Genomic DNA, 13,011 nt, shown 5'->3' with positions numbered 1-13,011 from the left:
TACAATTCAATCAACTTGTGATTGCACAAAAAATCCTGCACCATCCTACTAATACTCCCATCCTTACTAATCTGATTTCCCCTTATAAAAATCTTTCAACACTACGCTCAGCTAATAAACTTCTTATTGCCAGCAACCCTTCTAATAACAAAGCAGGCAATTCCCTCTTCTCCATTGTTGTGGGTAGAATCTGGAACAAACTTCCTAATACACTCACCTCACTCTCATCCTCTCTAATCTTTAAAAAACACCTTAGAGACCACCTTAAAATACATTGGCTTTGCCCCTGCTCAAAGCCTGATTGAATCTACTTTTCATATCTCCCCTCCCCTGGTTCCTTCTCTCTTGCTTCCTTAACAATTACCCTCCCATATCTTATTAACAACACTATAAAAAGTTTCCTAAAGTTCTAATGTTTTACTTTTTGATTGGCTTCACATGAACCCTACTAAAGCATTAAGACTTGTTTATTTTTTACTTCTACTCTGATGAAACGTTACATTGTTCACGATTTATTATTATTTTTTCTTCTCGTGTCTTATTTTGTAATGTGAAACTAGTCTTTTTTAGAATATTTTGATTGTATTAATTTACTCATGTTGGAGCTTTTCTCCTCGGGCCTCTACTGAAAAGGGATATGTATCCAGCTAGACTAGCCCGGTCAACAAATGTAAATAAATAAATAAATAAATAAATAATAAAGTAATTAGCTTGGGTGGACAATTTCCCAAAGGGCACTATAATGCATTTATTTGCATTATTTAATCCATGACTTTCACACCAATTATTTGTTTGTGTTAGATCTCTCTTGCAGGATGTTGGCGTCATGGATGGAGCTATGATAGCTCCCAATTTACAGTCATCTGTGAACTTGGTGAGCCAGAGGCCTTTGACATTAGCCTTGACTTCTGAGAATTAGATGACAAACAGGAGCAGGTCAGTCACAGACCCCTGTGGTACTCCACTGGTGACTGGTCAATTGGTGGAGGTTGTCTCACCAATCCTGACTTCTTGGGTCCTATCTTTGAGCCAGGTGCAATCCAGTGAGTTACTTAGGGATTTATGCCTAGTTCTGAGAGTTTGTCAATAATAAGTGAGTGTGATATTCTATCAAATGCCTTGGCCAGGTCAAAGTAGGTGGTATGCACTGTTTTCCCCTCATCCATAGCCATGATGACTCTCTCAAAGATGTCTACCACATTAAGTAGCAAGACCTTCCCTCAACAAATCTAAACTGGGATGGGTCCAGTGTCTGTAGGTTGCCAATGTCCTTGATGATGATGTCCATGATAAATTGTTCCATGGATTTACATATTAGACTTGTCAGACTGATGTGTTTGTAGTTCCTGGGGTCAGTTGATAGTCCACCCTTATGAAAAGGGATAACCATTGTGTCCTTCCATTCACCTGGCATGTAAACTGCTTTGAGGCTGTAGTTGAACAGTGCATCAAGTGGTCCTGCTAGGTCAGGTTTTAGGCTATTTAAGAGGCAACCAGGGATATTGATGGGGCCTACTGAAGCAGTGTTTTGGCTTTAGCGAGCGCCTCCAGGACTTGCTCCCTGTTGATAGCTTGGGGGGACATGCTAGAATGAATTTCACAGGGAGGCTAGTGTGTGGGGGGTGAAGTTAGACATAAATTTATTAGATAGCAGGTCTGCTATGTTACTCTGGTCAGTGAAGGTTGCACCATTTACCACCAGTTTTGCACACTAGTGAGTATTAACTTTAAGGTTCCTGACATAGCTGAAGAAGGCCTTATGATTGTCCTTAGCCTAGGAAGCTATCCTGATGTAATTGTCCTTGGTGGACTTTATTAAACCTCTTAGTTTCTTCTTTACTTGGATCAAAGAGCTCTTGTCTGTCAGAGTTGCTCTTTCTAATTTTGTTCATGACTTTTTTTCTTTTGTTAAATAGCCTGTTAAAGAAAGGATTCCACCAGTGTGGTTTGTTTTTGATATTAGATCTGGGCTTACTTCTGGTAAGTATGGCAGCTTTAATGCATATTGTACAGGATTTCTGCAAATAATTTTGCATAGATAACTGTGTTCTCAGGGGTGGAGGAGCTGTGGATTTTGGCAAACTGTCACTTAACAGGATACAGTTTGCATTTGTATAGTTCCTAACTGTGACAATTTAGCTGGGTTTTCCAAGTTGATTTTTATCATGAGGGAGACAGCTTTGTGATCTGACTTCACCAATGAAGACTTAATATGGGGGCGTGCAACACATGTTTGATCCTGTGGTTGGAGAGTGCACTATCTGCTCCAGGTTGTTTGTGTTGATAAAGTCCAGTAAACACTGTGCTCTGAGTTAGAGGCAATGTGGTTTTTCCAGTCTATTGAAGAGTATTTAAAGTCTCCTATGAATAGAGTATTTGCTTGGATGGTGAGTGCCTCTAGCAGGTCTATGTAAGAGATGAGCTTTGTAGGTCCTAGAGGATGACCTGTAGCTGGCTGGGACATGTTAAGTAACCTTGTCTATGGAGACTTGGACATGGATAAACTCCAGAGCATCATCCTGTTTAATGATCCTAGAGTTGTATGTGGTGCTAATGTAGATCGAGGCACCTTTACCTTTAGTGTCTGAGCTGCTGTGAGTCTAAATGTGAATAAGGCACTGTAGCCTTCCACTGCCAGGTTACTTTCTGTGGCTTTAAACTAAGTCTTGGTAACAGCACAGATGTCTACACCATCCAGATTGAAGAAAGCTTGTAAGTTTCTTGTTTGGACTCCTAGCATTCAACACCTTAAGGTTGCTCTGAGTTTATTTTATTTTTTTTTTTTTTTATGTTGGTAGGTTTTTCATTTTGATGTTGCCTAAAAAAAGGCTCTAAGGGGATGGATAAAATTTTAGTCAATATCTGAAAGCCCAGGGGTGACAGGTGCAGGCCATTATTAGCAAAACAAAGTGGCCTGTTAACCATGACCTCCCATACTGATAGATGCTGTATTCCCTTGGGGTGACACCAGAAACTAAGCCAGTTATTAAAATCAATCATTTTCTGTTCGTACTGTGGCATCGGCCTTGGTGAAGATAGAATGCTGCTCAATGTAAGGCGTGTAGTTGTCAGTGACACATATTCAGAGAGGTCCATAATGTTTCTTTTCATATAGTCTAGTCTCTGGTCATTTACACCCACTTGGACTATAATAGAATCATACTGGTACCTGTGATGCAATGACTTGAATGCATGCATAATACTGTATAGCCTAGCTCTAGATAGACAACTAACCATTATCTTATCTTTGCCCAGCGTGGTGAAAGGAGTATCTGTGTGTCATAAAACAGAATCCTCTATGACAAGGGGTAAAGTGCTTGCTTGCCTTATGGGTTTGTTCTTGAGAGATTATTGGGCGCAGACTTATGTGTGGTGTTAGGTGGTGTTTTTGGTGTGTGCTTTAGTGATTATTGAGGACAGGTGTTGCAGTTTGATGGCTTAGGAGGTCTTTGAGATTTGGAAAAGTTTCTTTTAAGTGCCTCATCCTAAGAAGGCCTATGTGTGTGGTGAGCGGTATGTGTAAAGGAAGTAGTGTGAGTGTGCTCTTGACAACCTTGTTTGTAAGTCAGATATTTGTCTCTAAGGAAACTATGCAAGTACATCTCTTGCATACTTTGTTAGTTTCTTCAAGGATTAAGAGGCTACCTGAGTGCATGTGACAACTACTACATTGTCTCAGGATGCCCTTATCTACCAATATGGCCACAGAAACATTAGGAAATTGCAAATCCCTGTTATCAGCACCTGTATTAGGGTTGTATTTGGATTTACAGGGGTCACCTGAGTGGTGTCTAAGGTGAGGGCTAGATGTTAGTTAGTGCTATAATCTTAGTGCTGTTGGACACTCTAACTAGCAGCCCTAAGCTTAGCTCCATGCAAAGCTGTTCTGTGTTATGGATTAAAGTCCTAAGTACTAGCTTTATAGTTTTGCTCATTTACAGGGGATTGTTAACTGCCACTGAGCAGTGAACAGCTCTGTGAAAATGTGTCAAATTTATGGCAGACAGAAAAAAAATGAAAACTAACTCCTGTATCCTCTGGCCAATAACTTATTACACTTTAATCTCCCTGGAGTGTCTTCCAACTCAGAGAGACCAGGTAAAAACCTTCTGCCACAAGATGAATGATTGTGGAACTTCATAATGTAAAAGCACAGCAAAAGAATCTCTCAAATGCAGATTAACACTCAACTAAATCCATAAAAAGCCATCTGGCTGATGAAACAAACTCACTTTAGCCTCCCTGTGCATTTCCCAACTAAGACTGATCAGGCTACTTTACTACTGTGACTAGAATAGCAGTCCCAGTCTTAATGTAAAAGTATACTTTGGATAGCCAAAAGTGAAAATGTACCAACTAGCTACAACAAGTAATTGTAACTATGGGTGATAGCCTTCATCACCCTTGGTGATTGTGGTTACTTAAATGGTGCTTTGCAGATATTGTTGCTGAACCTAATTTCTATCTGTAAATGTACTTTCTACTAAGTATAACTTGCAAACATTGTTTGTACTTTAGTTGTTTGGGGTCAGCAATTTTTGTAATGGCACCCAATATTTATCACCATAATACCACTGTGTCATAAGGACTGAATGGTTATTTTATTAGCATTACTCTTTACAATTGGTATACTGCGATGGTGGTGCTGTGGTAGTGTTGTCGCCTCACAGTTAGACGTTGCACGTTCGATTCTCAGTTAGAGCGTCTTCTGTGTGTTGACATGCGTGAATGGGCGTTCCTTCGTTGAAGGTAGTGCGTTTGGCCCGGCAAGCCAGCACGTAAAAATCTACTGCCAATCATGAGCGGACCAGATTTCTGCTGTGGCGACCCCTAACCGGGAAAAGCCAAAAGACAGTTTACTCTTTACAATTGGTACAAACTGAATCCTCTCCTTACCTTTTCCTTTAATTAGTAAAAACAAGGAATGTTTTTTTTACTACACCCTCTGTTGTAGCTTCCCAGAAGAGTGAATATTACAACTGTTGCCTTCCTTTTTTAAACATGAGGAAAAAAAAAAAGGCATAAAATATTAAAAAGCATATATTACATAAATATAAAGAATAACTTTAAGTACACACAAAGAATATGTAATTTTTTAAAAAGTCATGTTTGCATCAACCTCCATAAAACAAATATGAGTTAAAAAAATGTTAAAAAGTGTGCTTACTTTTTAAATAAAAGAAAAAAACTCAGATCAGAGTATGTTCGTTAAACTAATTAGCGGGAAGGGAACTGTCAGTTTTCTTTTTCAAGATGAGTAGGTCTATTCTTAAAAAGGCGTCTCCCTACCCTAGAAACCAAATCCATGTTCTTAAATTTAGCCAACATAATTAAGCAAAACAACAATAAACAGTTTTTCTTCTTAAATTTTTTCTTCTTTACAATTGGTGTTCAATAAGTTAGAAAGGTACCCTAAACTGTAGAGATCTGATAGCAATATCAAGTCCCTTCATTACCAAAAAGATTTTGTTGGAATAAAAGTTTAAGTAAGTGCTTGTTAAAACTTCTCTTCAGTTTAAAATGTTTGTGAGATTTGAAGCTAGTTTTGAACATTTTTTTCCTGTCTTACCTTTAATTTTTCAGTGCTCCTTTGTTGGTCTGGTGCTAAATGTCTGCTTTTTGAAAGATTAATGTCCTTCATTTGTAAGGGTGTCAACAAAATTCTACTGTTTGTTTCCTTCTGAGGATGTGTTGTTTACTGTGGTAAGCCAAGTGGCCCCATCACAGTAACTGTACTACAGAAAATAATTTCTATATTTATGCAGAAACCACTTACAATTTCCTTGCATTTACTGGTGGCAGTGTTCTGCTACATATAGTTCATCCCATAGTAATTTAACTGTGAATATATCATTTTTTTCTCATTTTTCAACAGGTTCACTGTAAAAATTCCTAAAGCATACATACAGCAGGCTCATCCAACAGGCAGTCTAAGTCCACTCAATCCACCCACCATTTATTTAGGACAAACTCTGTACCACCTCTGCCCTTGTGATTTAAGTAAGTGTTAGGGGCATCCAGTCTTCTGTGTGTATTTTAGCCTGCACAGTAACTAGTTGGAAGATAAGTGCTTTGGTGTCCTAGTTTGTAAGTAATAGTCTTCTACTCTGTACCCTCCTCCACTGACATCCTGCTGGTCAGCTTTTACTCTCTACTTCCTAATAATAGACACTGACATTACTCATACTGCTATTACTCAAACTATTTCCTTCTCTTATATATTTTTACTTCTTCTAGACTTGCTATTCCCATTACTTATATCCTCCTGTCTTTCTTTAGTGGAACTGCATGCCTTCGAGGAAGTCACTGTTGGTCAGCCCCTTCCTTTCTTATTTCTCCTTGCCCAAGACAGTTATTAAACGACTTCCAGCTCCGAGCTAGCATTTGTGCACAATTAACATTGACTCAGTTCACTCAATTGTCTCTTTAGTGTGTTTTTATTTTGCTATAAAAGTGTCCCTGTAAGCAAGTAGATATGTATGCATCAGTGAAGTCACTACAAGAATCTAGTCACTACTCTCACACAATCACACAATAAAGCTGACTCCTTGTTTACAAATGTTGTGTGCTCTTTACTGGGAATAACTTCCCATAGAAACTGACCTCCCTAGGCTCATCAAAACTTTTCAAGAAACAACTAAGGCACCATTTCAAATCCAACTGGCTATGCCCTTTCTATCTCTACTACTTGTATCCCTCTCTGTGTAGCTCACTTATATACTTAGATATTACTTTTCCTATAACTCTTTTCTCTTCTCTACAATATACACCCTCTGATCCTGTCATCCCTCCCTCTTACACTCACACTTTTGCTCACCTCTGCCATGCAATTCTATTTCTAGAACTGGTGCCCACAAATGCCATATGTATTATCTTGTCAATACTATATATAGTAGACCTTTGTATGTGCTACCTCTTTCTTCCTTTCTTTCATGGGATTGAAATTAGAATTTCTCAGTAGTTAGTATTTATAAGTAGTATACATATTCTGTAAAATGATGTAATTCAAGAACTGTACAATTCTATAAATATGTTGTGTGTTAATATCCTACATTCAATTAGTTCATCAATCCTTATAAGTTGTATCGTAAATAAAAAATAAAAAAAGTCTGCAGTTTGAACACCAGTCTGTAGGCTATATTTATGTAAATTATAAATAGTATGGCAGCCTAAAACAAAGAACTTTGTCCACTATAATAGCTCAATATTTTTAGACCACAGCAGTCCCATTGGTACTTTCTCCTTTAACTCTGCTCCATTTATGGTTTTTAGCAGGCTGCTGTCTCCCTTCCTTAAGTTTATTTATCTTCTTGTTTAACCACTTTTAGTTCTGAGCCAGTAGTTTTCCAGAGCTGCACTCCTGAATTCTTGCTTACTGTTTCTCATTGTTTTGCTGAGCCATGGGGATTGGAGGAGCCTTTGGACTTTGCATTTCAAAGTCCATAGAAACCTCCTTACATTACACAGTTTTTCAAACAGTCAAGTGCAATTTTTAACTGTTATCACCATTAGTCAGATCAAGGTGATATTAGACTAACTATTCTACTAAATCTGTGTCCCAGAGCAGTAACATCCAATACTTTCACCTACTAGCACAGAGGCCTTTTAAACCGCATTGTTCCTTTTACTTGTCTGTCTCTCAGCAGATTTGTGTCTGTTTAAGTTCAGTCACTGATTTTTTTCTCTGTCTCTTTGCAGGTTTTCAACCCACTTCATTCACCCTTGCTAATGCTCAGGCTCACTCCGTTCCTCCACCCTACCCACAGTTTCCACACACCCCCTCTTACTGTACATTTATACTTCCAAAGCACCACATACATATTCCTTAAACCAATACCATCAGTTCCCTCCAAAAGAAAAATGATCAATAGAATTACTCCCAATAGTAACACCCACTCTAGTTTACCACCCAAGACTGTCTCTCAAACTTCTTAACCCTTGCCCCTTTTAACTATCTAATTACATCTATACAACTAACCCAATACCCTTCTAACATATTTATACTAAAGATAAACCCAAGACTGTCTCTCAAACGTCTTAACCCTTGCCCCTTTTAACTATCTAATTACATCTATACAACTAACCCAATACCCTTCTAACATATTTATACTAAAGATAAACCCAAGTTAAATGAGATGCCCCTAACTCAGATTATTTTATTTTTCCTCCTCACTCTACTAGCCTTTATCATAAATTATCATATCCAACTCCTTCAAATACTTAGGACTTCAACCAGTCCTCACAAGTAATATCAACTTCTACCCAGCCTGTCTTTCTCCATAAGACCCTATCTCTACAAACAAACATCATCTGATTTATTTATCTATAAATATCTCAAAATTAAGTATCCAAATTTACGATCAAATACCAAACCAAGACCAAAATACAACTGGCCAAACTCTTCTCTCTGTAAAATATCAATTAAAAAAATTAGCAGATATTCGCCCCAACCCAGGTCCCACTGTTTATAAAACCATCACTTTCATCCCCAAAATCTTTGAAACTGGTCATCTAATACATCTCAAAAAAAAAAAAAATAGAATCCAAACTCACCTTAATAAATATGAACCTAAGATGCATGTGCAATAAAATCCATGACATACATGCTTACCTTGCTATATAAACTTCTGAGGTAGTCATAGTACAGAAACCTGGTTAAAACAAAGGCTAATGAGATCATACCCCCCAGGATGCAATATACTCAGGCAAGACAGGCAAAACAAGCATGCAGGTGGTGTAGCAATCATCTATAAAAATTCCCTAATCATCACCTTACTGCCAAAGGAAAATTCCAAATTTAACAATGGTAAACTTCTAATAATGCTCCTAAAAATCAACAATAGGAAAACTATATTTTTAACAGTGATTTATATACCACCAGGAAATAATGCTGATACTGTTGAAAGTGTCCTGTATTGGATATCCAAACAAATTAACCATTAAACTATAAAACTTGGAGACTTAAATATAAACTGATAACTCATAAATTCCACTACTCCCACTGAATCCATTAACTTGTACAACTTCAGACAATTAATAACCACAGCTACTAGAATTAACAAAACTTCAGGAAGACCCTCAACATTAAACTGGATTCTCACAAACAAACCAGACAAACTGGCAAAAGTAGGCTGAATCTTGGATAGCATAAGTGACCACATACCAATATATGCCATTAGAACTCATCATACCCTAGATAAACATATTGTCTATAATCAAATACAAACTACAACTAATTTCAGCAAAGATATTTTCAATGAAACACTAAAACAATATAACCGTAATGTGCTTAGAACAATGCCACCAGATACTGCTGCAAAACATTTTAATAACATATTCTTACAGACCTTAAATAATCTAGCACCAGTATGCAATAAAGGAGTAAAGTCCAACCCTGCACCATGGCCATGGCCGCCAAAAGAAATAAAGTCAATCATGATAAAAAGGGTTAAAGCCCGGAAAAAATGGTATAAAATAGAACTCAAAATGCCTTCCAGCAATTTAGACATCTTAGTAACCTTATAAAACTCCATGTCAAACAGGATAAGCAAACATACTATACCAACCTACAAGACATATATATAACCCAAACCTTTTCTGGTCATCAAACTACTCCACCCTGGTAAGATCACCACTCCATCTCCAAAAACAAACAATATGACAGACTCTATTTCCACACAGTTTCATTCCTACTTTATATAATCAAGATTATCTGTCTCAGACACTAATACATTTGTCCCCTCTCTCTACCCCTGTCCAATCAAAACTACCTACTGCTCTTCAGTTTTAGTCCAGTACCACTGCACAAAGGTGGCACATCTACAGAGTTTAATAACTGCTTCTATTCCCCGTCCAAATATTAGAGAAAAGCATCCATATACAGCAGATGCAATACCTAACATCAAACAACCTGCTCTAAGAAACACAACATGCCTTTAGGCCACAGCACAGCACCACTACTGCACTATTACATTTTTTTCCAGTATAATAAACCAACATAGAAACAATGGTCTGCTTATGCCCCCCTTGTTCTTGAACTTATCAAACACATTTGATACTGTCTAGTACCAGCAACTGCTTGTTCGACTCTCCTCAGTAGGACTTTCACAGTACTACTTGTTGTGGATTCTTAGCTACCTATCTGGAAGGCAACAAGCAGTCAAATAGCTACAAATCTACACATCTTTTCAACCAGTAACTACAGGTGTCCTTCAGGGCTCTATCCTGGGTCCTCTACTTTTTAATATATTTATTAATGACCTCCACACCTCCACTCATCATGCTAGTTTAGTTCAGTATGCAGATGACTCAATATTACTGTGTGTGGTCACAACAATAAATAAGCTCCAAGACATTACCCAAAAATCTTTCTCCACTGCAGAAACCTGGCTCAAAGAATCAAACCTCCCACTTAACCCCAAGAAAACTAAGTTAGTACTTTTTACCTCAGAAAGTTGCCAATGTCAAAAACAATGTTTTTACCATAAAGTCAGTAAATAATACTGTCATTGAAATTGTAACTCACAGTAAACTTCTAGGCATTATAATAGATGACAATCTCAAATATGACCAGCATATACTGCACACCATTAAATCTAAACATCAGAAACGAGGCTCCCTTTATAAGATCAATTAATTCTTTACAGATACTGCAAAAAAACTCTAGCCACCACCTTCTTATTACCAACTCTCTTACACGCCACTCCTATCCTAACAAACTTTAACAAAAAAGCTCTCTTCACCCAAGACTGGATTAGACAGTCAAGAGGAGAAGGTAAACACTTGCACCACACCACACTCATCAAATAGTCCCTCAAAACCTACACCATCAAAACACACACATAGAAACACAAAACACACACCTACATTCATGGAGGCTCTCAATAAAAACCTGCGCAAGCATCAGGGACATCCAAAGCATAAACGCAAGCAAACTCCACCCCCCCAACACAACCCAAATGACACATAGCCCACAAACTCAGTGTGCCACTCAACCACAGCCCATAAGGCATAACAACGTACCCAACACTCTAGTCATAGGTGACTCTATAGTCAGGCACACTGATGTTCCACTCACTAGACTAAACAAGGAGAAAGTTACTGTCAGCTGCCTGTCAGGTGCCAGGATCCGCCACATAACACATGCACTCAGGTCACTCCACAATAAGTACAAATATGACACTGTCATTGTCCATGTTGGTGTGAATGACCTGAGATGTACCTCCCTGGACTACATGAAAAGAGACATGGAGGAGCTCTCCGATCTTGTATCCCAGGCAGGTATGACCCTAGCCCTGAGTAGCATCCTGCCATCACCCAGAATGATACCACAGTACAAGGACAAAATGATTGACTTCAACAACTGGCTAAGCTTCTGGTGTCATTCTAAGGGGATCCAGTATTTGTCTACCTGGGACGACATGATCAACAGTCCACAATGCTTTGCCAGAGATGGCCTGCACCTGTCGCCCTTAGGATTCCGGATACTGGCTAAGGCTCTTGCCACCCCTATAGTGCCTTTATTAGGCAAGGATCAAATGACAAATTCACCACTGTAACAGGTACAAGCAAGCAAAATCTGAGGGTAATGCTACTCAATGCTAGAAGTCTAAACCTCAAAATGCACTCACTCGAGGCACTCCTTAAAATGGAGAACCTTGACATCTGTGCAGTGACAGAGACCTGGTTCAAAGCTCCAGAGAGCACCCCTGCAATTCCAGGCAAAAACACTTACCACACTTTTCGGCCACCAAACCAGGACCGAAGCACTAAAGGCGGAGGAGTGTCCATATTCACCAAGGATATTCACACCTCCAGGCTAGTTGCCCAAAACAATGCATCTAAAATCCTACAGGTGCAACTAGCAATAGGTAAGACCGCAATCCAAATTGACCTTGCTACAGATCCCCCACCATGCCCCAAGATTCTCACTACATCTTTCTTAACATACTAGAAAATATTAAGATACAACCAAACACCCTAATACTGGGTGATTTCAACTACTCAGCCATTAATTGGGAAAGCTACTCTGGTACCAACACCTTTGCCCAATGGTTCTTGGAATTCATAAATTCCAATGCCATGGACCAACTAATACATAATTCCACTAGGGGCTCAAATATCCTAGACCTGGGAGATTGATGCTCCACACCAGTAGTCACTCCCTCATTGGTCAGGTCTGACCATAAACTAATCACCCTTGATGTCCACATCTCACCCCCACCCCCAGTAGGGAAACCTCCATAAAAAACTTCCCCAAAGCCAACTTCATGCTACTCAAGTCAGAAGTGACAAACTTCATGACACCCATGCAGACAGAACTGAAAGTTTGACTGCTGAATCCTACACTAAGGTACTGTATGAGCACATCCACTTGTGCATGAATCATGCCATTCCAAAGAGAACCAAGACGGTCTCCTCCAAAAAAAGGAACCCAATCTGGTGGTCCCCTGCCATAAACAAACTATACAACAGAAGGAAGAAATTGTTGCAGAAAAGAGGAAAATCCCAGGATGCAAAAAACTCCCTTACCAGCCTTAGTAAGAAGCTGAGATCCCTCATAAAATCCTCCAAAGCTAGTTACGAAAATAAAATTGCCAAAGGTTCCAAGGACAACCACAAGGCATTCTATAGTTATGTCAAGAATCTAAATGGCAGTGCTCAGATCTGCTCTGAGCTACAACAGAATGGCATCAAATATACTGATCCCAAGGATATTGCCAATATCCTGGCAGATCGATTCAGTGCCAACTTCATCCCCCTCTCACCCCATAAAGGGCCCATCTCAATATCAAAAGATTGCCAAATTCCGGTAATCATGGCCACACAGGTAAAAGACACACTCTCCAAAGCTAAGAATACAGCATCCATGGGACCAGAAGACATCCCGGGCTGTGTACCACATGAACTACAAAATGAACTGGCACCCCACCTAAGTGTCATGTTTAATCATAGCCTCACCTCAGGCTTCATGCCCAATGAGTGGCACACAGCTACAGTTATCCCACTCCA

This window comes from Protopterus annectens, chromosome 2.part0 (assembly GCF_019279795.1).
Source record: "Protopterus annectens isolate FY-2018-M chromosome 2.part0, PAN1.0, whole genome shotgun sequence".
Classification (NCBI taxonomy): domain Eukaryota; kingdom Metazoa; phylum Chordata; order Ceratodontiformes; family Protopteridae; genus Protopterus; species Protopterus annectens.
The sequence above is the reverse complement of the archived record's forward strand: the minus strand, read 5'-3'. Positions refer to the sequence as shown.